The following is a 23,321-nucleotide window of genomic DNA, read 5'->3' on the forward strand; positions in this document are numbered from 1 at the left end:
TCAGCATCATAGCGCCTATTAGGCTAGTTAGGAAATTGGGAATTGATAAACTGGTGACAGAGTCCATTTAAGGGACTATATACAGGAGTATGTGACAGAAAATAGTATTATAATTGACAGCAAGCAGAGATTTACTAAGGACAGAAGTTGTCCAACCAACCTGATTTGTTTTTATCAAGAGGAAAATAAAAGTCTGGACAAATGGGATGCTGTAGTTATAGTGATTTATACTCTAAATATTGCTCGCTTTTCAGAGTTGTAAGCCAGGGGCACAGCTGGAACCACTATTATTAATGTAATTAATCAGTGATAAAGAGGATGGAATTAAAATAACTCTTTCTATAGGTGACAAACTTTAATATGTTTCTGGAAGTTCTCTTCTTAAAATAGAACGTTGTGAACAGGACTTGAACCTGTGCAGGGAGACCCCATTGGATTTCAAATCCAACGCCTTAACCACTCGGCCATCACAACTTATGTACCCTGACTGTTAAGACTTCTGGCAACTACACCTAAGGGGCTAGCCTAAAATATGAGATCAGTCTTTTGCTCTGAACTCAGCATCTGATGCTGTCCTATCAGCATGAAGTTGCTTCACACACATTGTGAAACTCAAGCTACAGGGAAGGAGGATCAATTCAAACAGCCATATCTCGGGCTGTGGGCCACCTAAAAAAGCAGATTTGGTGGCATTTGAAAGACTGGATTCTACTCTTTCATATGACACCAAAATCACAGTTCTAGCTGTGACAGAACCGAAGATATCACCTGTTGAAAACACAGTCGGGAATGGACGCAGTGTACTATATGATCACACTGTGTTGCTGGACAGGGAAGGGGGAGAAGTTGTATGCTGATTGGACAGCGTCATACAGAAAACATTAGCTGCCCAGAGTAAAAAGGAGTCATCTCCTATTTGGCTATTAGAGCTACATTAGTATATATAAATAAATGCTCATAACTTTGCAAATAAACGTTTTTTAAAAAAAAACAACAAATCACACTGTAGTTATCAGCATCATAGCGCCTATTAGGCTAGTTAGGAAATTGGGAATTGATAAACTGGTGACAGAGTCCATTTAAGGGACTATATACAGGAGTATGTGACAGAAAATAGTATTATAATTGACAGCAAGCAGAGATTTACTAAGGACAGAAGTTGTCCAACCAACCTGATTTGTTTTTATCAAGAGGAAAATAAAAGTCTGGACAAATGGGATGCTGTAGTTATAGTGATTTATACTCTAAATATTGCTCGCTTTTCAGAGTTGTAAGCCAGGGGCACAGCTGGAACCACTATTATTAATGTAATTAATCAGTGATAAAGAGGATGGAATTAAAATAACTCTTTCTATAGGTGACAAACTTTAATATGTTTCTGGAAGTTCTCTTCTTAAAATAGAACGTTGTGAACAGGACTTGAACCTGTGCAGGGAGACCCCATTGGATTTCAAATCCAACGCCTTAACCACTCGGCCATCACAACTTATGTACCCTGACTGTTAAGACTTCTGGCAACTACACCTAAGGGGCTAGCCTAAAATATGAGATCAGTCTTTTGCTCTGAACTGAGCTGTGTGGTAGGACACCGTGAGAAGAAAAGTGCTTTGGTGCTGTGGCTTAGTTGGTTAAAGCGCCTGTCTAGTAAACAGGAGATCCTGAGTTCAAATCTCAGCAGTGCCTTGCTATTTGTTGCTTTAGTTTATTCACTTGTTTATTATTTAAGTTTACATAACTAAAGTATATGATGAATCAAATTCTTTATAGGCAATTAAAAATCTATCGGGTTTTTCATTGGTGACAGAGACCCCATGAATGTCATTGAGTTTTCTATAAGTAGTAAGTTCAATACAAAGTAATTATAGACCAGTAAGCTTAACATCCATTGTGGGAAAAACTTTTGAAGAGCTCTTAAAGGGACTCTGTTACCAGTTTATCAGGTCCCTAACTCCTAACTAGTCTAATTGGTGCTTTGCTGCTGATAACTACAGGGTGATTTGTAGTAAAAAAAAATCCAACGCCTTAACCACTCGGCCATCACAACTTATGTACCCTGACTGTTAAGACTTCTGGCAACTACACCTAAGGGGCTAGCCTAAAATATGAGATCAGTCTTTTGCTCTGAACTGAGCTGTGTGGTAGGACACCGTGAGAAGAAAAGTGCTTTGGTGCTGTGGCTTAGTTGGTTAAAGCGCCTGTCTAGTAAACAGGAGATCCTGAGTTCAAATCTCAGCAGTGCCTTGCTATTTGTTGCTTTAGTTTATTCACTTGTTTATTATTTAAGTTTACATAACTAAAGTATATGATGAATCAAATTCTTTATAGGCAATTAAAAATCTATCGGGTTTTTCATTGGTGACAGAGACCCCATGAATGTCATTGAGTTTTCTATAAGTAGTAAGTTCAATACAAAGTAATTATAGACCAGTAAGCTTAACATCCATTGTGGGAAAAACTTTTGAAGAGCTCTTAAAGGGACTCTGTTACCAGTTTATCAGGTCCCTAACTCCTAACTAGTCTAATTGGTGCTTTGCTGCTGATAACTACAGGGTGATTTGTAGTAAAAAAAATCCAACGCCTTAACCACTCGGCCATCACAACTTATGTACCCTGACTGTTAAGACTTCTGGCAACTACACCTAAGGGGCTAGCCTAAAATATGAGATCAGTCTTTTGCTCTGAACTGAGCTGTGTGGTAGGACACCGTGAGAAGAAAAGTGCTTTGGTGCTGTGGCTTAGTTGGTTAAAGCGCCTGTCTAGTAAACAGGAGATCCTGAGTTCAAATCTCAGCAGTGCCTTGCTATTTGTTGCTTTAGTTTATTCACTTGTTTATTATTTAAGTTTACATAACTAAAGTATATGATGAATCAAATTCTTTATAGGCAATTAAAAATCTATCGGGTTTTTCATTGGTGACAGAGACCCCATGAATGTCATTGAGTTTTCTATAAGTAGTAAGTTCAATACAAAGTAATTATAGACCAGTAAGCTTAACATCCATTGTGGGAAAAACTTTTGAAGAGCTCTTAAAGGGACTCTGTTACCAGTTTATCAGGTCCCTAACTCCTAACTAGTCTAATTGGTGCTTTGCTGCTGATAACTACAGGGTGATTTGTAGTAAAAAAAATGTTTATTATTTGCAAAATTATGAGCATTTTCTAAATATGTAATTTAGCCTTTATTAGACATCTGGGAGGTAACAGCAGCAATTCTCCTGAGGTGGAGCTGACTCTCAGCATCTGATGCTGTCCTATCAGCATGAAGTTGCTTCACACACATTGTGAAACTCAAGCTACAGGGAAGGAGGATCAATTCAAACAGCCATATCTCGGGCTGTGGGCCACCTAAAAAAGCAGATTTGGTGGCATTTGAAAGACTGGATTCTACTCTTTCATATGACACCAAAATCACAGTTCTAGCTGTGACAGAACCGAAGATATCACCTGTTGAAAACACAGTCGGGAATGGACGCAGTGTACTATATGATCACACTGTGTTGCTGGACAGGGAAGGGGGAGAAGTTGTATGCTGATTGGACAGCATCATACAGAAAACATTAGCTGCCCAGAGTAAAAAGGAGTCATCTCCTATTTGGCTATTAGAGCTACATTAGTATATATAAATAAATGCTCATAACTTTGCAAATAAACGTTTTTTAAAAAAAAACAACAAATCACACTGTGTACACACTGTGTAGCAGAACTAGTAGCAAAAAAAGCCAATAAATTGAAAAGAGACCGAGGCGATTATTCCCTTAATCAACTCGGGGATTGGAGAGTGGGGTGCAAACCACCAATCTCCCCACCCACTACAGTACTCAGGCAACCACCACTATCAAAAAATATTCCTCCTAACAGAGTTGCATTTACCACAGATGTACTTCAATATTCGTCTCCTACTTTTGTGAGGTCTTCTAGAAATAACTCGAAATATAGAAGTAATGAAATCCCACACTTAGGGATCAAAAATCCTCAACGTAATTTTAATATGACTTGTTCTACTACTTGCCCCAGCAATGCTAATGGTATCATCACTGAGAATAAGAATCCATCCACATGCTCTCGGTCTACTAGTTCTGGTGGCATTATGTGTCCATCCGATCACCGACTATCAAGCATACCCATTAACGCCTTCAAGTCCACAGATCTTGAGACGGAACTATTGCGTTACAATATAAAGACCGGTGTTTCTTCCCTTAAATGCCCCCCGTCTCCCCATCACAATGACTCAGTCTACACTTTAGATCAGGATAGTAATTCATCATTGATGCAATTGTCTGTGCATAACAATTCTAACGAACAATTTGACCTGTCAGTACATGATGTGGAGTCATCCCTCATTTCTGATGATTCATTTTGTGATGACCGACAGAATATATCAATTCAAAAACCATTAGGCGTTCCCTCTGACCATCCCTCCATATGTATGGACAACACACTTTCCGCTGTTTCTTTTTTAGGGCTCCCGTCCCAATTAACTATGCCTCCAATAACCCCAACATTAAAAAGCAAGGACTGCTTGGTACCGTACATTACGAGTCCCAAAATTCAGACAATAACCAGTTTTTTTCCCACCATTCAAAAAATTTCAACAAAAAGAAAATTAGAAGCAGACAAAGATACAGAGGAAAGAGGGGTGGAAGGAGCCGTAAATCTGTCACTAATCCACTTGCAGTCCAAAAAACAAAGGAACACACAGTGAAACTTTTTAACTTGTCCACCTACAAATTGAATATTTGGGAAACCAGTTTATTGGGAAAAGGGCTTTCCTTTTGCCCAGTAGCCCCTCCCGACACCTTTGAACTCTTCATGGACCTCAATAGGTTTGTCAGGAAGCTGACCCTATCCAGACATTTTTCCATGGCCGATGATTCCTCATTAGCTCCTCCTAAAAATGACTCAGTTGAGAGGATGTCTAGCCAATTGGCTCTAAGTGTGGATGTACATCCCAAATCCAATTTTTATCCAATACATCATCAAGGTCCGTTCCTGGAAATCTTCTCCACACTCGTTGGAAATGAGTTTCGGTTGCTTGATAAACCTCAATTCATGCCAGACAATTTATCCAGTAAAGAGAGAAAAGCTATCAAATCCCTACGGAATAATAAGGAGATTGTGATCCGCTCCGCAGATAAAGGAGGGGGCATCGTTATACAGAACAGGTGTGATTATCTTAGGGAGACCTCCAGAATTTTATCAGACAGTTCATTTTATTTAAGATTGGTGGCTAATCCTCTTTCCTCATATATAGATGAATATAGAACCTTCATAGACGCAGCTTTTTCAGAGGGTTTACTGACCAAAAAAGAAAAGAATTTCCTTAATATGCCATGTCCTAGTTTACCATTTATATATCACTTACCAAAAATACATAAATGTATGAATAATCCTCCTGGCCGTCCTATCATTTCTGGCATTGGATCCCTTACCAGTAATTTGTCACACTATATAGATCTACATCTACAGCCATTTGTATTACAACTACCCTCTTATTTGAGGGATTCCACTCAACTTATTAATGACTTACAAAATCTTTTGACTGTACCCCCCTTATCCAAAGTGTGTTTCTTAACAGCCGACGTCACAGCCCTATATAGCAATATTCCCCATGACAGAGGCCTTGAAGTGATTGAATCGGTCTTAGCTTCGAATCCCAAAATTCCAACTGCACAAATTCTATTTTTAACGAACTGTGTGGAATACATCCTTAAGCACAATGTGTTTAGCTTTGGAAATAATTTTTATAATCAAATAAAGGGCTGTGCCATGGGCTCCAGATTCGCTCCGGCATATGCCAACTTATATATGGGCGAGTTTGAGGATAAACACATTTTTAATGGCCATAATTTTAAGGAACAAATTTTACTCTACAGACGTTTTATAGACGATTTATTTATTGTATGGAAAGGTGAAGAAAAAGAAGCTACTGACTTCATGGAAACATTAAATAGGAACGACTTTGGAATAACTTTCACTTATACTTTCTCCAGTACATGTATTGACTTTCTAGATTTAACTATTGATTTTGATGACATTAACAGGAATTTTAATACCAGAACACACTTCAAAAACGTTGATGTTAATAGCTACATCGATTTCAGAAGTGCCCACTACCCCCCGTGGATTAAAAATGTACCCTTTGGCCAATTTAGGAGAGTGAGGAAGAATTGCTCGTCTGAAATTAATTTTGTAAGGGAATGTGAGGTTTTGGAAAGTAGATTTAAGGAGAAAAATTTCCCTAGACAACTTATTGAAGGTGCACGTTCAAAAGCCGCAGAATTGACCCAAAAGGCCTGTGTTAGCCAAACAAAAAAGACAGAGGATACTACCGATTGCACTAATAAAAATGGAAAAACTAATACCAACAAGATTAAGTTTACAAATAATTTTATTACATCATACAATAGTGGACATAAATTGGTGAGATCTATTTTGTCCAGACATTGGCATATCTTGAGAAATGATCCTTTCCTCAAAAATTCTCTACCTGACAAACCAAATATCACCTTTAGACGGTCAGCTAATTTGAAGAATATATTGGCCCCTAGTCGTATTAACAATCTTAAACCTTCTATTCCCAGAGTTTTACCAGTTTTGAATGGATCCTATAAGTGCAGCCAAGTACGTTGTCTGTGTTGTAATAATATCTCACACAAAAAATTGACCTTCTGTTCCAATACAACCAAAGAAATTTTCCCAATTAAGGCTTTCCTTAATTGTGGTAGTAATTTTGTAATTTACCTCCTTGAGTGTTCGTGCCACTTACAGTACATTGGGAGGACTATCCAATGTTTGAGAAGCAGGATCAACAAACATAGATATAACGTCCTTAAGGGGTTTTTAAAACACAGTGTTTCGAGACACTGTGCTTCATCCCATAACTGCCAGTTTAATAGAATTATCATTACGCCTATTGAGCAAATTCCTTGTGACGTTCCCAACCGGTTCCAAAAACTCAAGCAACGAGAAAATTTTTGGATATTTAAATTATTGACCCTACATCCAAACGGTTTGAATGACATTTCGGAAACTAATCTTGATTAATGCTCCTTTTTATCACATTTACATTTGTGTTTTTTTAGCAGATAGGACTCACCTCTAACTTATATATGTGTACTTAATACTTATATATATATATATTTTTGGTAGTATCTGTAGTGAATTTTCCATATTTTACTACACAGGTTAATCGCTGTTGGTACTATGATTATCATCGTGAAGGATGAGCAGTGGTTCTATTAATAGTGATTTCCCTGATTATTCTGGGGTCTGGCTGCCACGGGTTTATAGTAAATTTTATCTTTTTCTCCTCCTGAATCCATTTTTTTACAAATTCGTTTTGATTGCAAGTAATTGTTGAATTACCGCAAAATATCGCTGTTTTGATACAGCATATACTTCTGTATTTTTCTTGAGCTTTTAAACTTTTATCTTTAATCATATTTCAGATTGTCCAAAATAGCCCTCCCTTTCATCCAAATTAATTACTCGACCCCTACATCTTTATATGATGGAATGTTCTTATTTTATTCCATAGGTTAATTACTAGAAATAAAAATATAAATGACATTCAGATCAACTTAATGGTTGATTGTTGTTTTTTCACTGAAATATACACTATTTTTATGGTTTCTACGTCCAGTTGAGTTCCCAGCTATATGGGTTCAATAGCAGTTTTTATGATTTTCACTTATTCAGTTTATTTTCTTTTAATTCGTTTTCATCCTAATTAAATGGTGAATTACCGCGAAATATTCTGGGGTCTGGCTGCCACGGGTTTATAGTAAATTTAATCTTTTTCTCCTCCTGTATCCATTTTTTTACAAATTCGTTGTGATTGCAAGTAAGTGTTGAATTACCGCAAAATATCGCTGTTTTGATACAGCATATACTTCTGTATTTTTCTTGAGCTTTTAAACTTTTATCTTTAATCATATTTCAGATTGTCCAAAATAGCCCTCCCTTTCATCCAAATTAATTACTCGACCCCTACATCTTTATATGATGGAATGTTCTTATTTTATTCCATAGGTTAATTACTACAAATAAAAATATAAATGACATTCAGATCAACTTAATGGTTGATTGTTGTTTTTTCACTGAAATATACACTATTTTTATGGTTTCTACGTCCAGTTGAGTTCCCAGTTATATGGGTTCAATAGCAGTTTTTATGATTTTCACTTATTCAGTTTATTTTCTTTTAATTAGTTTTCATCCTAATTAAATGGTGAATTACCGCGAAATATTGCAAGTACGATACATCGCTAAACTTCTGTATATTTTATTGTGTTTTAGCAACTGTTTAAATTCATTGATATGGACATTAATGTTTTTGCAATTTCCCCCCCCCCCTTTGTTTCTTATTGTAAGATCCCAAACCGTATTTTTATTTCCACTCTGCCGATTTTAGTTTAAATTAGCATTATATACTATTGGATTACTTTGTGTACCTGTCATATTTGAACTGTTCACAGTGATTACGTCATCTTGCACTTTAACCCTGTCTACATTGGCGGTTTTTTTCTCCCGCGTGGTGTATTTAAGGGCTGTTGTTCAGACTAAAATGTTTGTGGCCTGAGGAAGATGCCGGTGCGGCATTGAAACGCGTAGCCTACAATAAAGTATCAATTCTAAACTACTACTGCATTCGTTCCTGAGTAGCAGCGCCGTATGGGGTCCCGTTTTTTCAAACAAATTACTCATTCACATTGCGGTGGTCCTTCAAAGATTGACCGGCTGGGATCTCGGCAGCAGCACTCATCCATCACTTATCTACCTTTTACCCGCTCCTGACATTTTCACCTGTGGTAAGCCTCCATCTGTCAAACTAAGTTTGTTATTTCTTGGGCTTACTCACACTATGTGGCGCCGTGCTTTTCTCTCTCAAATCTCTATCCAGAGTAAAAAGGAGTCATCTCCTATTTGGCTATTAGAGCTACATTAGTATATATAAATAAATGCTCATAACTTTGCAAATAAACGTTTTTTAAAAAAAAACAACAAATCACACTGTAGTTATCAGCATCATAGCGCCTATTAGGCTAGTTAGGAAATTGGGAATTGATAAACTGGTGACAGAGTCCATTTAAGGGACTATATACAGGAGTATGTGACAGAAAATAGTATTATAATTGACAGCAAGCAGAGATTTACTAAGGACAGAAGTTGTCCAACCAACCTGATTTGTTTTTATCAAGAGGAAAATAAAAGTCTGGACAAATGGGATGCTGTAGTTATAGTGATTTATACTCTAAATATTGCTCGCTTTTCAGAGTTGTAAGCCAGGGGCACAGCTGGAACCACTATTATTAATGTAATTAATCAGTGATAAAGAGGATGGAATTAAAATAACTCTTTCTATAGGTGACAAACTTTAATATGTTTCTGGAAGTTCTCTTCTTAAAATAGAACGTTGTGAACAGGACTTGAACCTGTGCAGGGAGACCCCATTGGATTTCAAATCCAACGCCTTAACCACTCGGCCATCACAACTTATGTACCCTGACTGTTAAGACTTCTGGCAACTACACCTAAGGGGCTAGCCTAAAATATGAGATCAGTCTTTTGCTCTGAACTCAGCATCTGATGCTGTCCTATCAGCATGAAGTTGCTTCACACACATTGTGAAACTCAAGCTACAGGGAAGGAGGATCAATTCAAACAGCCATATCTCGGGCTGTGGGCCACCTAAAAAAGCAGATTTGGTGGCATTTGAAAGACTGGATTCTACTCTTTCATATGACACCAAAATCACAGTTCTAGCTGTGACAGAACCGAAGATATCACCTGTTGAAAACACAGTCGGGAATGGACGCAGTGTACTATATGATCACACTGTGTTGCTGGACAGGGAAGGGGGAGAAGTTGTATGCTGATTGGACAGCGTCATACAGAAAACATTAGCTGCCCAGAGTAAAAAGGAGTCATCTCCTATTTGGCTATTAGAGCTACATTAGTATATATAAATAAATGCTCATAACTTTGCAAATAAACGTTTTTAAAAAAAAAACAACAAATCACACTGTAGTTATCAGCATCATAGCGCCTATTAGGCTAGTTAGGAAATTGGGAATTGATAAACTGGTGACAGAGTCCATTTAAGGGACTATATACAGGAGTATGTGACAGAAAATAGTATTATAATTGACAGCAAGCAGAGATTTACTAAGGACAGAAGTTGTCCAACCAACCTGATTTGTTTTTATCAAGAGGAAAATAAAAGTCTGGACAAATGGGATGCTGTAGTTATAGTGATTTATACTCTAAATATTGCTCGCTTTTCAGAGTTGTAAGCCAGGGGCACAGCTGGAACCACTATTATTAATGTAATTAATCAGTGATAAAGAGGATGGAATTAAAATAACTCTTTCTATAGGTGACAAACTTTAATTTGTTTCTGGAAGTTCTCTTCTTAAAATAGAACGTTGTGAACAGGACTTGAACCTGTGCAGGGAGACCCCATTGGATTTCAAATCCAACGCCTTAACCACTCGGCCATCACAACTTATGTACCCTGACTGTTAAGACTTCTGGCAACTACACCTAAGGGGCTAGCCTAAAATATGAGATCAGTCTTTTGCTCTGAACTCAGCATCTGATGCTGTCCTATCAGCATGAAGTTGCTTCACACACATTGTGAAACTCAAGCTACAGGGAAGGAGGATCAATTCAAACAGCCATATCTCGGGCTGTGGGCCACCTAAAAAAGCAGATTTGGTGGCATTTGAAAGACTGGATTCTACTCTTTCATATGACACCAAAATCACAGTTCTAGCTGTGACAGAACCGAAGATATCACCTGTTGAAAACACAGTCGGGAATGGACGCAGTGTACTATATGATCACACTGTGTTGCTGGACAGGGAAGGGTGAGAAGTTGTATGCTGATTGGACAGCGTCATACAGAAAACATTAGCTGCCCAGAGTAAAAAGGAGTCATCTCCTATTTGGCTATTAGAGCTACATTAGTATATATAAATAAATGCTCATAACTTTGCAAATAAACGTTTTTTAAAAAAAACAACAAATCACACTGTAGTTATCAGCATCATAGCGCCTATTAGGCTAGTTAGGAAATTGGGAATTGATAAACTGGTGACAGAGTCCATTTAAGGGACTATATACAGGAGTATGTGACAGAAAATAGTATTATAATTGACAGCAAGCAGAGATTTACTAAGGACAGAAGTTGTCCAACCAACCTGATTTGTTTTTATCAAGAGGAAAATAAAAGTCTGGACAAATGGGATGCTGTAGTTATAGTGATTTATACTCTAAATATTGCTCGCTTTTCAGAGTTGTAAGCCAGGGGCACAGCTGGAACCACTATTATTAATGTAATTAATCAGTGATAAAGAGGATGGAATTAAAATAACTCTTTCTATAGGTGACAAACTTTAATATGTTTCTGGAAGTTCTCTTCTTAAAATAGAACGTTGTGAACAGGACTTGAACCTGTGCAGGGAGACCCCATTGGATTTCAAATCCAACGCCTTAACCACTCGGCCATCACAACTTATGTACCCTGACTGTTAAGACTTCTGGCAACTACACCTAAGGGGCTAGCCTAAAATATGAGATCAGTCTTTTGCTCTGAACTCAGCATCTGATGCTGTCCTATCAGCATGAAGTTGCTTCACACACATTGTGAAACTCAAGCTACAGGGAAGGAGGATCAATTCAAACAGCCATATCTCGGGCTGTGGGCCACCTAAAAAAGCAGATTTGGTGGCATTTGAAAGACTGGATTCTACTCTTTCATATGACACCAAAATCACAGTTCTAGCTGTGACAGAACCGAAGATATCACCTGTTGAAAACACAGTCGGGAATGGACGCAGTGTACTATATGATCACACTGTGTTGCTGGACAGGGAAGGGTGAGAAGTTGTATGCTGATTGGACAGCGTCATACAGAAAACATTAGCTGCCCAGAGTAAAAAGGAGTCATCTCCTATTTGGCTATTAGAGCTACATTAGTATATATAAATAAATGCTCATAACTTTGCAAATAAACGTTTTTTAAAAAAAACAACAAATCACACTGTAGTTATCAGCATCATAGCGCCTATTAGGCTAGTTAGGAAATTGGGAATTGATAAACTGGTGACAGAGTCCATTTAAGGGACTATATACAGGAGTATGTGACAGAAAATAGTATTATAATTGACAGCAAGCAGAGATTTACTAAGGACAGAAGTTGTCCAACCAACCTGATTTGTTTTTATCAAGAGGAAAATAAAAGTCTGGACAAATGGGATGCTGTAGTTATAGTGATTTATACTCTAAATATTGCTCGCTTTTCAGAGTTGTAAGCCAGGGGCACAGCTGGAACCACTATTATTAATGTAATTAATCAGTGATAAAGAGGATGGAATTAAAATAACTCTTTCTATAGGTGACAAACTTTAATATGTTTCTGGAAGTTCTCTTCTTAAAATAGAACGTTGTGAACAGGACTTGAACCTGTGCAGGGAGACCCCATTGGATTTCAAATCCAACGCCTTAACCACTCGGCCATCACAACTTATGTGCCCTGACTGTTAAGACTTCTGGCAACTACACCTAAGGGGCTAGCCTAAAATATGAGATCAGTCTTTTGCTCTGAACTCAGCATCTGATGCTGTCCTATCAGCATGAAGTTGCTTCACACACATTGTGAAACTCAAGCTACAGGGAAGGAGGATCAATTCAAACAGCCATATCTCGGGCTGTGGGCCACCTAAAAAAGCAGATTTGGTGGCATTTGAAAGACTGGATTCTACTCTTTCATATGACACCAAAATCACAGTTCTAGCTGTGACAGAACCGAAGATATCACCTGTTGAAAACACAGTCGGGAATGGACGCAGTGTACTATATGATCACACTGTGTTGCTGGACAGGGAAGGGGGAGAAGTTGTATGCTGATTGGACAGCGTCATACAGAAAACATTAGCTGCCCAGAGTAAAAAGGAGTCATCTCCTATTTGGCTATTACAGCTACATTAGTATATATAAATAAATGCTCATAACTTTGCAAATAAACGTTTTTTTAAAAAAAACAAACAAATCACACTGTAGTTATCAGCATCATAGCGCCTATTAGGCTAGTTAGGAAATTGGGAATTGATAAACTGGTGACAGAGTCCATTTAAGGGACTATATACAGGAGTATGTGACAGAAAATAGTATTATAATTGACAGCAAGCAGAGATTTACTAAGGACAGAAGTTGTCCAACCAACCTGATTTGTTTTTATCAAGAGGAAAATAAAAGTCTGGACAAATGGGATGCTGTAGTTATAGTGATTTATACTCTAAATATTGCTCGCTTTTCAGAGTTGTAAGCCAGGGGCACAGCTGGAACCACTATTATTAATGTAATTAATCAGTGATAAAGAGGATGGAATTAAAATAACTCTTTCTATAGGTGACAAACTTTAATATGTTTCTGGAAGTTCTCTTCTTAAAATAGAACGTTGTGAACAGGACTTGAACCTGTGCAGGGAGACCCCATTGGATTTCAAATCCAACGCCTTAACCACTCGGCCATCACAACTTATGTACCCTGACTGTTAAGACTTCTGGCAACTACACCTAAGGGGCTAGCCTAAAATATGAGATCAGTCTTTTGCTCTGAACTCAGCATCTGATGCTGTCCTATCAGCATGAAGTTGCTTCACACACATTGTGAAACTCAAGCTACAGGGAAGGAGGATCAATTCAAACAGCCATATCTCGGGCTGTGGGCCACCTAAAAAAGCAGATTTGGTGGCATTTGAAAGACTGGATTCTACTCTTTCATATGACACCAAAATCACAGTTCTAGCTGTGACAGAACCGAAGATATCACCTGTTGAAAACACAGTCGGGAATGGACGCAGTGTACTATATGATCACACTGTGTTGCTGGACAGGGAAGGGTGAGAAGTTGTATGCTGATTGGACAGCGTCATACAGAAAACATTAGCTGCCCAGAGTAAAAAGGAGTCATCTCCTATTTGGCTATTAGAGCTACATTAGTATATATAAATAAATGCTCATAACTTTGCAAATAAACGTTTTTTAAAAAAAACAACAAATCACACTGTAGTTATCAGCATCATAGCGCCTATTAGGCTAGTTAGGAAATTGGGAATTGATAAACTGGTGACAGAGTCCATTTAAGGGACTATATACAGGAGTATGTGACAGAAAATAGTATTATAATTGACAGCAAGCAGAGATTTACTAAGGACAGAAGTTGTCCAACCAACCTGATTTGTTTTTATCAAGAGGAAAATAAAAGTCTGGACAAATGGGATGCTGTAGTTATAGTGATTTATACTCTAAATATTGCTCGCTTTTCAGAGTTGTAAGCCAGGGGCACAGCTGGAACCACTATTATTAATGTAATTAATCAGTGATAAAGAGGATGGAATTAAAATAACTCTTTCTATAGGTGACAAACTTTAATATGTTTCTGGAAGTTCTCTTCTTAAAATAGAACGTTGTGAACAGGACTTGAACCTGTGCAGGGAGACCCCATTGGATTTCAAATCCAACGCCTTAACCACTCGGCCATCACAACTTATGTACCCTGACTGTTAAGACTTCTGGCAACTACACCTAAGGGGCTAGCCTAAAATATGAGATCAGTCTTTTGCTCTGAACTCAGCATCTGATGCTGTCCTATCAGCATGAAGTTGCTTCACACACATTGTGAAACTCAAGCTACAGGGAAGGAGGATCAATTCAAACAGCCATATCTCGGGCTGTGGGCCACCTAAAAAAGCAGATTTGGTGGCATTTGAAAGACTGGATTCTACTCTTTCATATGACACCAAAATCACAGTTCTAGCTGTGACAGAACCGAAGATATCACCTGTTGAAAACACAGTCGGGAATGGACGCAGTGTACTATATGATCACACTGTGTTGCTGGACAGGGAAGGGGGAGAAGTTGTATGCTGATTGGACAGCGTCATACAGAAAACATTAGCTGCCCAGAGTAAAAAGGAGTCATCTCCTATTTGGCTATTAGAGCTACATTAGTATATATAAATAAATGCTCATAACTTTGCAAATAAACGTTTTTTTAAAAAAAACAACAAATCAAACTGTAGTTATCAGCATCATAGCGCCTATTAGGCTAGTTAGGAAATTGGGAATTGATAAACTGGTGACAGAGTCCATTTAAGGGACTATATACAGGAGTATGTGACAGAAAATAGTATTATAATTGACAGCAAGCAGAGATTTACTAAGGACAGAAGTTGTCCAACCAACCTGATTTGTTTTTATCAAGAGGAAAATAAAAGTCTGGACAAATGGGATGCTGTAGTTATAGTGATTTATACTCTAAATATTGCTCGCTTTTCAGAGTTGTAAGCCAGGGGCACAGCTGGAACCACTATTATTAATGTAATTAATCAGTGATAAAGAGGATGGAATTAAAATAACTCTTTCTATAGGTGACAAACTTTAATATGTTTCTGGAAGTTCTCTTCTTAAAATAGAACGTTGTGAACAGGACTTGAACCTGTGCAGGGAGACCCCATTGGATTTCAAATCCAACGCCTTAACCACTCGGCCATCACAACTTATGTACCCTGACTGTTAAGACTTCTGGCAACTACACCTAAGGGGCTAGCCTAAAATATGAGATCAGTCTTTTGCTCTGAACTCAGCATCTGATGCTGTCCTATCAGCATGAAGTTGCTTCACACACATTGTGAAACTCAAGCTACAGGGAAGGAGGATCAATTCAAACAGCCATATCTCGGGCTGTGGGCCACCTAAAAAAGCAGATTTGGTGGCATTTGAAAGACTGGATTCTACTCTTTCATATGACACCAAAATCACAGTTCTAGCTGTGACAGAACCGAAGATATCACCTGTTGAAAACACAGTCGGGAATGGACGCAGTGTACTATATGATCACACTGTGTTGCTGGACAGGGAAGGGGGAGAAGTTGTATGCTGATTGGACAGCGTCATACAGAAAACATTAGCTGCCCAGAGTAAAAAGGAGTCATCTCCTATTTGGCTATTAGAGCTACATTAGTATATATAAATAAATGCTCATAACTTTGCAAATAAACGTTTTTTTAAAAAAAACAACAAATCACACTGTAGTTATCAGCATCATAGCGCCTATTAGGCTAGTTAGGAAATTGGGAATTGATAAACTGGTGACAGAGTCCATTTAAGGGACTATATACAGGAGTATGTGACAGAAAATAGTATTATAATTGACAGCAAGCAGAGATTTACTAAGGACAGAAGTTGTCCAACCAACCTGATTTGTTTTTATCAAGAGGAAAATAAAAGTCTGGACAAATGGGATGCTGTAGTTATAGTGATTTATACTCTAAATATTGCTCGCTTTTCAGAGTTGTAAGCCAGGGGCACAGCTGGAACCACTATTATTAATGTAATTAATCAGTGATAAAGAGGATGGAATTAAAATAACTCTTTCTATAGGTGACAAACTTTAATATGTTTCTGGAAGTTCTCTTCTTAAAATAGAACGTTGTGAACAGGACTTGAATCTGTGCAGGGGGACCCCATTGGATTTCAAATCCAACGCCTTAACCACTCGGCCATCACAACTTATGTACCCTGACTGTTAAGACTACACCTAAGGGGCTAGCCAAAAATATGAGATCAGTCTTTTGCTCTGAACTGAGCTGTGTGGTAGGACACCGTGAGAAGAAAAGTGCTTTGGTGCTGTGGCTTAGTTGGTTAAAGCGCCTGTCTAGTAAACAGGAGATCCTGAGTTCAAATCTCAGCAGTGCCTTGCTATTTGTTGCTTTAGTTTATTCACTTGTTTATTATTTAAGCTTACATAACTAAAGTATATGATGAATCAAATTCTTTATAGGCAATTAAAAATCTATCGGGTTTTTCATTGGTGACAGAGACCCCATGAATGTCATTGAGTTTTCTATAAGTAGTAAGTTCAATACAAAGTAATTATAGACCAGTAAGCTTAACATCCATTGTGGGAAAAACTTTTGAAGAGCTCTTAAAGGGACTCTGTTACCAGTTTATCAGGTCCCTAAATCCTAACTAGTCTAATTGGTGCTTTGCTGCTGATAACTACAGGGTGATTTGTAGTAAAAAAAATGTTTATTATTTGCAAAATTATGAGCATTTTCTAAATATGTAATTTAGCCTTTATTAGACATCTGGGAGGTAACAGCAGCAATTCTTCTGAGGTGGAGCTGACTCTCAGCATCTGATGCTGTCCTATCAGCATGAAGTTGCTTCACACACATTGTGAAACTCAAGCTACAGGGAAGGAGGATCAATTCAAACAGCCATATCTCGGGCTGTGGGCCACCTAAAAAAGCAGATTTGGTGGCATTTGAAAGACTGGATTCTACTCTTTCATATGACACCAAAATCACAGTTCTAGCTGTGACAGAACCGAAGATATCACCTGTTGAAAACACAGTCGGGAATGGACGCAGTGTACTATATGATCACACTGTGTTGCTGGACAGGGAAGGGGGAGAAGTTGTATGCTGATTGGACAGCGTCATACAGAAAACATTAGCTGCCCAGAGTAAAAAGGAGTCATCTCCTATTTGGCTATTAGAGCTACATTAGTATATATAAATAAATGCTCATAACTTTGCAAATAAACGTTTTTTAAAAAAAAACAACAAATCACACTGTAGTTATCAGCATCATAGCGCCTATTAGGCTAGTTAGGAAATTGGGAATTGATAAACTGGTGACAGAGTCCATTTAAGGGACTATATACAGGAGTATATGACAGAAAATAGTATTATAATTGACAGCAAGCAGAGATTTACTAAGGACAGAAGTTGTCCAACCAACCTGATTTGTTTTTATCAAGAGGAAAATAAAAGTCTGGACAAATGGGATGCTGTAGTTATAGTGATTTATACTCTAAATATTGCTCGCTTTTCAGAGTTGTAAGCCAGGGGCACAGCTGGAACCACTATTATTAATGTAATTAATTAGTGATAAAGAGGATGGAATTAAAATAACTCTTTCTATAGGTGACAAACTTTAATATGTTTCTGGAAGTTCTCTTCTTAAAATAGAACGTTGTGAACAGGACTTGAATCTGTGCAGGGGGACCCCATTGGATTTCAAATCCAACGCCTTAACCACTCGGCCATCACAACTTATGTACCCTGACTGTTAAGACTTCTGGCAACTACACCTAAGGGGCTAGCCAAAAATATGAGATCAGTCTTTTGCTCTGAACTGAGCTGTGTGGTAGGACACCGTGAGAAGAAAAGTGCTTTGGTGCTGTGGCTTAGTTGGTTAAAGCGCCTGTCTAGTAAACAGGAGATCCTGAGTTCAAATCTCAGCAGTGCCTTGCTATTTGTTGCTTTAGTTTATTCACTTGTTTATTATTTAAGCTTACATAACTAAAGTATATGATGAATCAAATTCTTTATAGGCAATTAAAAATCTATCGGGTTTTTCATTGGTGACAGAGACGCCATGAATGTCATTGAGTTTTCTATAAGTAGTAAGTTCAATACAAAGTAATTATAGACCAGTAAGCTTAACATCCATTGTGGGAAAAACTTTTGAAGAGCTCTTAAAGGGACTCTGTTACCAGTTTATCAGGTCCCTAACTCCTAACTAGTCTAATTGGTGCTTTGCTGCTGATAACTACAGGGTGATTTGTAGTAAAAAAAATGTTTATTATTTGCAAAATTATGAGCATTTTCTAAATATGTAATTTAGCCTTTATTAGACATCTGGGAGGTAACAGCAGCAATTCTTCTGAGGTGGAGCTGACTCTCAGCATCTGATGCTGTCCTATCAGCATGAAGTTGCTTCACACACATTGTGAAACTCAAGCTACAGGGAAGGAGGATCAATTCAAACAGCCATATCTCGGGCTGTGGGCCACCTAAAAAAGCAGATTTGGTGGCATTTGAAAGACTGGATTCTACTCTTTCATATGACACCAAAATCACAGTTCTAGCTGTGACAGAACCGAAGATATCACCTGTTGAAAACACAGTCGGGAATGGACGCAGTGTACTATATGATCACACTGTGTTGCTGGACAGGGAAGGGGGAGAAGTTGTATGCTGATTGGACAGCGTCATACAGAAAACATTAGCTGCCCAGAGTAAAAAGGAGTCATCTCCTATTTGGCTATTAGAGCTACATTAGTATATATAAATAAATGCTCATAACTTTGCAAATAAACGTTTTTTTTTAAAAAAAACAACAAATCACACTGTAGTTATCAGCATCATAGCGCCTATTAGGCTAGTTAGGAAATTGGGAATTGATAAACTGGTGACAGAGTCCATTTAAGGGACTATATACAGGAGTATGTGACAGAAAATAGTATTATAATTGACAGCAAGCAGAGATTTACTAAGGACAGAAGTTGTCCAACCAACCTGATTTGTTTTTATCAAGAGGAAAATAAAAGTCTGGACAAATGGGATGCTGTAGTTATAGTGATTTATACTCTAAATATTGCTCGCTTTTCAGAGTTGTAAGCCAGGGGCACAGCAGGAACCACTATTATTAATGTAATTAATCAGTGATAAAGAGGATGGAATTAAAATAACTCTTTCTATAGGTGACAAACTTTAATATGTTTCTGGAAGTTCTCTTCTTAAAATAGAACGTTGTGAACAGGACTTGAATCTGTGCAGGGGGACCCCATTGGATTTCAAATCCAACGCCTTAACCACTCGGCCATCACAACTTATGTACCCTGACTGTTAAGACTACACCTAAGGGGCTAGCCAAAAATATGAGATCAGTCTTTTGCTCTGAACTGAGCTGTGTGGTAGGACACCGTGAGAAGAAAAGTGCTTTGGTGCTGTGGCTTAGTTGGTTAAAGCGCCTGTCTACATAGTTACATAGTTACATAGTTACATAGTTAGTACGGCTGAAAAAAGACACATGTCCATCAAGTTCAACCAAGGGAAGGGAAAAGGGAACGGAAAAATTTCTACACATAGGAGCAAATATTTTTTTGTTCTAGGAAATTATCTAACCCTTTTTTAAAGCCATCTACTGTCCCTGCTGTGACCAGCTCCTGCGGTAGGCTATTCCATAAATTCACAGTTCTCACTGTAAAGAAGCCTTGTCGCCTCTGCAGCTTGAACCTTTTTTTCTCCAGACGGAGGGAGTGCCCCCTTGTTTTTTGAGGGGGTTTTACAAGGAACAGGATTTCACCATATTTTTTGTATGTGCCATTAATATATTTATATAAGTTAATCATGTCCCCCCTTAGTCGTCTTTTTTCAAGGCTAAATAGGTTTAATTCTTTCAATCTTTCCTCATAACTTAAATTCTCCATGCCCCTTATTAGCTTCGTTGCTCTTCTTTGTATTTTTTCCAACTCCAGGGCATCCTTTCTATGAACTGGTGCCCAGAACTGAACTGCATATTCTAGATGAGGCCTCACTAATGCTTTGTAAAGTGGCATTATTACATCCCTGTCCCGCGAGTCCATGCCTCTTTTAATACACGACAATATCCTGCTGGCCTTTGAAGCAGCTGATTGACACTGCATGCTGTTATTGAGTTTATGATTTACAAGTACACCCAGATCCTTCTCAACAAGTGAATCCGCCAGTGTAGCGCCCCCTAGGACATATGATGCATGCAGGTTGTTGGTACCAAGATGCATAACTTTACATTTATCTACATTAAACTTCATTTGCCAAGTGGACGCCCAAACACTTAGCTTGTTTAAATCTGCCTGTAATTCATGAACATCTTCCATAGTCTGAACTATATTACATAGCTTGGTGTCATCTGCAAAAATAGAAATAGTGCTATTAATCCCTTCCTCTATATCATTAATAAATAAGTTGAATAATAGTGGTCCCAGCACTGAACCCTGGGGTACACCACTTATAACCGGTGACCATTCAGAGTAGGAATCATTGACCACAACTCTCTGGATACGGTCCTTGAGCCAATTCTCAATCCAATTACAAACTATATTTTCTAAACCTATAGTCCTTAATTTACCCATTAGGCGTCTATGGGGGACAGTGTCAAATGCCTTTGCAAAGTCCAAAAACACTAAATCCACAGCGGCCCCTCTGTCTAGACTTCTGCTCACCTCTTCATAAAAACAGATTAGGTTAGTTTGACAACTTCTGTCCTTAGTAAAACCGTGCTGGCTGTCACTTATAATGCTATTTATTGTCACATAATCCTGTATATAGTCCCTCAATAGCCCCTCAAACATTTTCCCCACGATGGATGTTAAGCTTACTGGTCTATAATTACCCGGGGAAGACCTAGAGCCCTTTTTGAAAATAGGCACCACATTTGCCCTGCGCCAGTCCCTTGGCACTATACCAGTCACTAGAGATTCTCTGAATATTATGAAAAGGGGGACAGAAATAACTGAACTAAGCTCTTTAAGAATTCTAGGGTGTAACCCATCTGGTCCCGGAGCCTTGTGCACATTTATTTTATTTAATTTAGCTTGGACCATCTCTACATTCATCCAATTCAGTATATCAACTGATATATTAACAGAACTGGCACCGGCTACATCAGCTGCTCTTTCTTCTGTTGTATATACAGAGCTAAAGAACCCATTTAGTAACTCTGCCTTCTCTTGATCCCCTGTGATCAACTCCCCATTACCATTATCTAGGGGTCCTACATGTTCAGACCTTGGCTTTTTTGCATTTATATGCTTGAAGAATTTTTTAGGATTTGTTTTACTATCCTTGGCCACCTGCCTTTCATTTTGTATTTTTGCTAATTTTATTACATTTTTACAGATTTTATTAAGCTCTTTATATTTTACAAAGGCTACAGCTGTACCCTCAGATTTGTATTTTTTAAATGCCCTTTTTTTGTCATGTATTGCCCCTTTCACAGAAGGTGTAAGCCATGTGGGGTTTAATTTGAGTCGTTTATACTTATTACCTGTAGGAATAAATTTTGCACTATAATAACTCAAAGTAGATTTGAAAATCTCCCATTTATCATTTGTTCCATTATTTGACATTAGTTCTTCCCAGTCTATATCCTGAATTGCCGCCCTCATCCTAGTAAACAGGAGATCCTGAGTTCAAATCTCAGCAGTGCCTTGCTATTTGTTGCTTTAGTTTATTCACTTGTTTATTATTTAAGCTTACATAACTAAAGTATATGATGAATCAAATTCTTTATAGGCAATTAAAAATCTATCGGGTTTTTCATTGGTGACAGAGACCCCATGAATGTCATTGAGTTTTCTATAAGTAGTAAGTTCAATACAAAGTAATTATAGACCAGTAAGCTTAACATCCATTGTGGGAAAAACTTTTGAAGAGCTCTTAAAGGGACTCTGTTACCAGTTTATCAGGTCCCTAAATCCTAACTAGTCTAATTGGTGCTTTGCTGCTGATAACTACAGGGTGATTTGTAGTAAAAAAAATGTTTATTATTTGCAAAATTATGAGCATTTTCTAAATATGTAATTTAGCCTTTATTAGACATCTGGGAGGTAACAGCAGCAATTCTTCTGAGGTGGAGCTGACTCTCAGCATCTGATGCTGTCCTATCAGCATGAAGTTGCTTCACACACATTGTGAAACTCAAGCTACAGGGAAGGAGGATCAATTCAAACAGCCATATCTCGGGCTGTGGGCCACCTAAAAAAGCAGATTTGGTGGCATTTGAAAGACTGGATTCTACTCTTTCATATGACACCAAAATCACAGTTCTAGCTGTGACAGAACCGAAGATATCACCTGTTGAAAACACAGTCGGGAATGGACGCAGTGTACTATATGATCACACTGTGTTGCTGGACAGGGAAGGGGGAGAAGTTGTATGCTGATTGGACAGCGTCATACAGAAAACATTAGCTGCCCAGAGTAAAAAGGAGTCATCTCCTATTTGGCTATTAGAGCTACATTAGTATATATAAATAAATGCTCATAACTTTGCAAATAAACGTTTTTTAAAAAAAAACAACAAATCACACTGTAGTTATCAGCATCATAGCGCCTATTAGGCTAGTTAGGAAATTGGGAATTGATAAACTGGTGACAGAGTCCATTTAAGGGACTATATACAGGAGTATGTGACAGAAAATAGTATTATAATTGACAGCAAGCAGAGATTTACTAAGTACAGAAGTTGTCCAACCAACCTGATTTGTTTTTATCAAGAGGAAAATAAAAGTCTGGACAAATGGGATGCTGTAGTTATAGTGATTTATACTCTAAATATTGCTCGCTTTTCAGAGTTGTAAGCCAGGGGCACAGCTGGAACCACTATTATTAATGTAATTAATGAGTGATAAAGAGGATGGAATTAAAATAACTCTTTCTATAGGTGACAAACTTTAATATGTTTCTGGAGGTTCTCTTCT

At 38.0% G+C, this 23,321-nt stretch overlaps 14 non-coding genes across 14 annotated transcripts; 5 read left to right on the forward strand and 9 right to left on the reverse strand.

The window, feature by feature from the left end:
• Positions 1-392: 392 nt before the first annotated feature.
• On the reverse strand, positions 393-474 carry TRNAS-UGA (transfer RNA serine (anticodon UGA)). The gene has a single exon. It is a non-coding gene; the product is annotated as a tRNA-Ser (tRNA).
• A 930-nt stretch (positions 475-1,404) lies between these two features.
• Positions 1,405-1,486, reverse strand: TRNAS-UGA (transfer RNA serine (anticodon UGA)). The gene has a single exon. It is a non-coding gene; the product is annotated as a tRNA-Ser (tRNA).
• A 123-nt stretch (positions 1,487-1,609) lies between these two features.
• Positions 1,610-1,683, forward strand: TRNAT-AGU (transfer RNA threonine (anticodon AGU)). Its single transcript has one exon. It is a non-coding gene; the product is annotated as a tRNA-Thr (tRNA).
• Positions 1,684-2,167: 484 nt separating this feature from the next.
• On the forward strand, positions 2,168-2,241 carry TRNAT-AGU (transfer RNA threonine (anticodon AGU)). The gene has a single exon. It is a non-coding gene; the product is annotated as a tRNA-Thr (tRNA).
• Positions 2,242-2,724: 483 nt separating this feature from the next.
• Positions 2,725-2,798, forward strand: TRNAT-AGU (transfer RNA threonine (anticodon AGU)). The gene has a single exon. It is a non-coding gene; the product is annotated as a tRNA-Thr (tRNA).
• Positions 2,799-9,412: 6,614 nt separating this feature from the next.
• TRNAS-UGA (transfer RNA serine (anticodon UGA)) lies at positions 9,413-9,494 on the reverse strand. Its single transcript has one exon. It is a non-coding gene; the product is annotated as a tRNA-Ser (tRNA).
• Positions 9,495-10,424: 930 nt separating this feature from the next.
• TRNAS-UGA (transfer RNA serine (anticodon UGA)) lies at positions 10,425-10,506 on the reverse strand. The gene has a single exon. It is a non-coding gene; the product is annotated as a tRNA-Ser (tRNA).
• Positions 10,507-11,435: 929 nt separating this feature from the next.
• Positions 11,436-11,517, reverse strand: TRNAS-UGA (transfer RNA serine (anticodon UGA)). The gene has a single exon. It is a non-coding gene; the product is annotated as a tRNA-Ser (tRNA).
• A 929-nt stretch (positions 11,518-12,446) lies between these two features.
• On the reverse strand, positions 12,447-12,528 carry TRNAS-UGA (transfer RNA serine (anticodon UGA)). The gene has a single exon. It is a non-coding gene; the product is annotated as a tRNA-Ser (tRNA).
• Positions 12,529-13,459: 931 nt separating this feature from the next.
• On the reverse strand, positions 13,460-13,541 carry TRNAS-UGA (transfer RNA serine (anticodon UGA)). Its single transcript has one exon. It is a non-coding gene; the product is annotated as a tRNA-Ser (tRNA).
• Positions 13,542-14,470: 929 nt separating this feature from the next.
• Positions 14,471-14,552, reverse strand: TRNAS-UGA (transfer RNA serine (anticodon UGA)). Its single transcript has one exon. It is a non-coding gene; the product is annotated as a tRNA-Ser (tRNA).
• Positions 14,553-15,482: 930 nt separating this feature from the next.
• On the reverse strand, positions 15,483-15,564 carry TRNAS-UGA (transfer RNA serine (anticodon UGA)). Its single transcript has one exon. It is a non-coding gene; the product is annotated as a tRNA-Ser (tRNA).
• A 1,125-nt stretch (positions 15,565-16,689) lies between these two features.
• TRNAT-AGU (transfer RNA threonine (anticodon AGU)) lies at positions 16,690-16,763 on the forward strand. The gene has a single exon. It is a non-coding gene; the product is annotated as a tRNA-Thr (tRNA).
• Positions 16,764-18,249: 1,486 nt separating this feature from the next.
• Positions 18,250-18,323, forward strand: TRNAT-AGU (transfer RNA threonine (anticodon AGU)). The gene has a single exon. It is a non-coding gene; the product is annotated as a tRNA-Thr (tRNA).
• Positions 18,324-23,321: the final 4,998 nt, after the last annotated feature.

This window comes from Rhinoderma darwinii (genome assembly GCF_050947455.1).
Source record: "Rhinoderma darwinii isolate aRhiDar2 chromosome 3 unlocalized genomic scaffold, aRhiDar2.hap1 SUPER_3_unloc_13, whole genome shotgun sequence".
Lineage (NCBI taxonomy): Eukaryota > Metazoa > Chordata > Amphibia > Anura > Rhinodermatidae > Rhinoderma > Rhinoderma darwinii.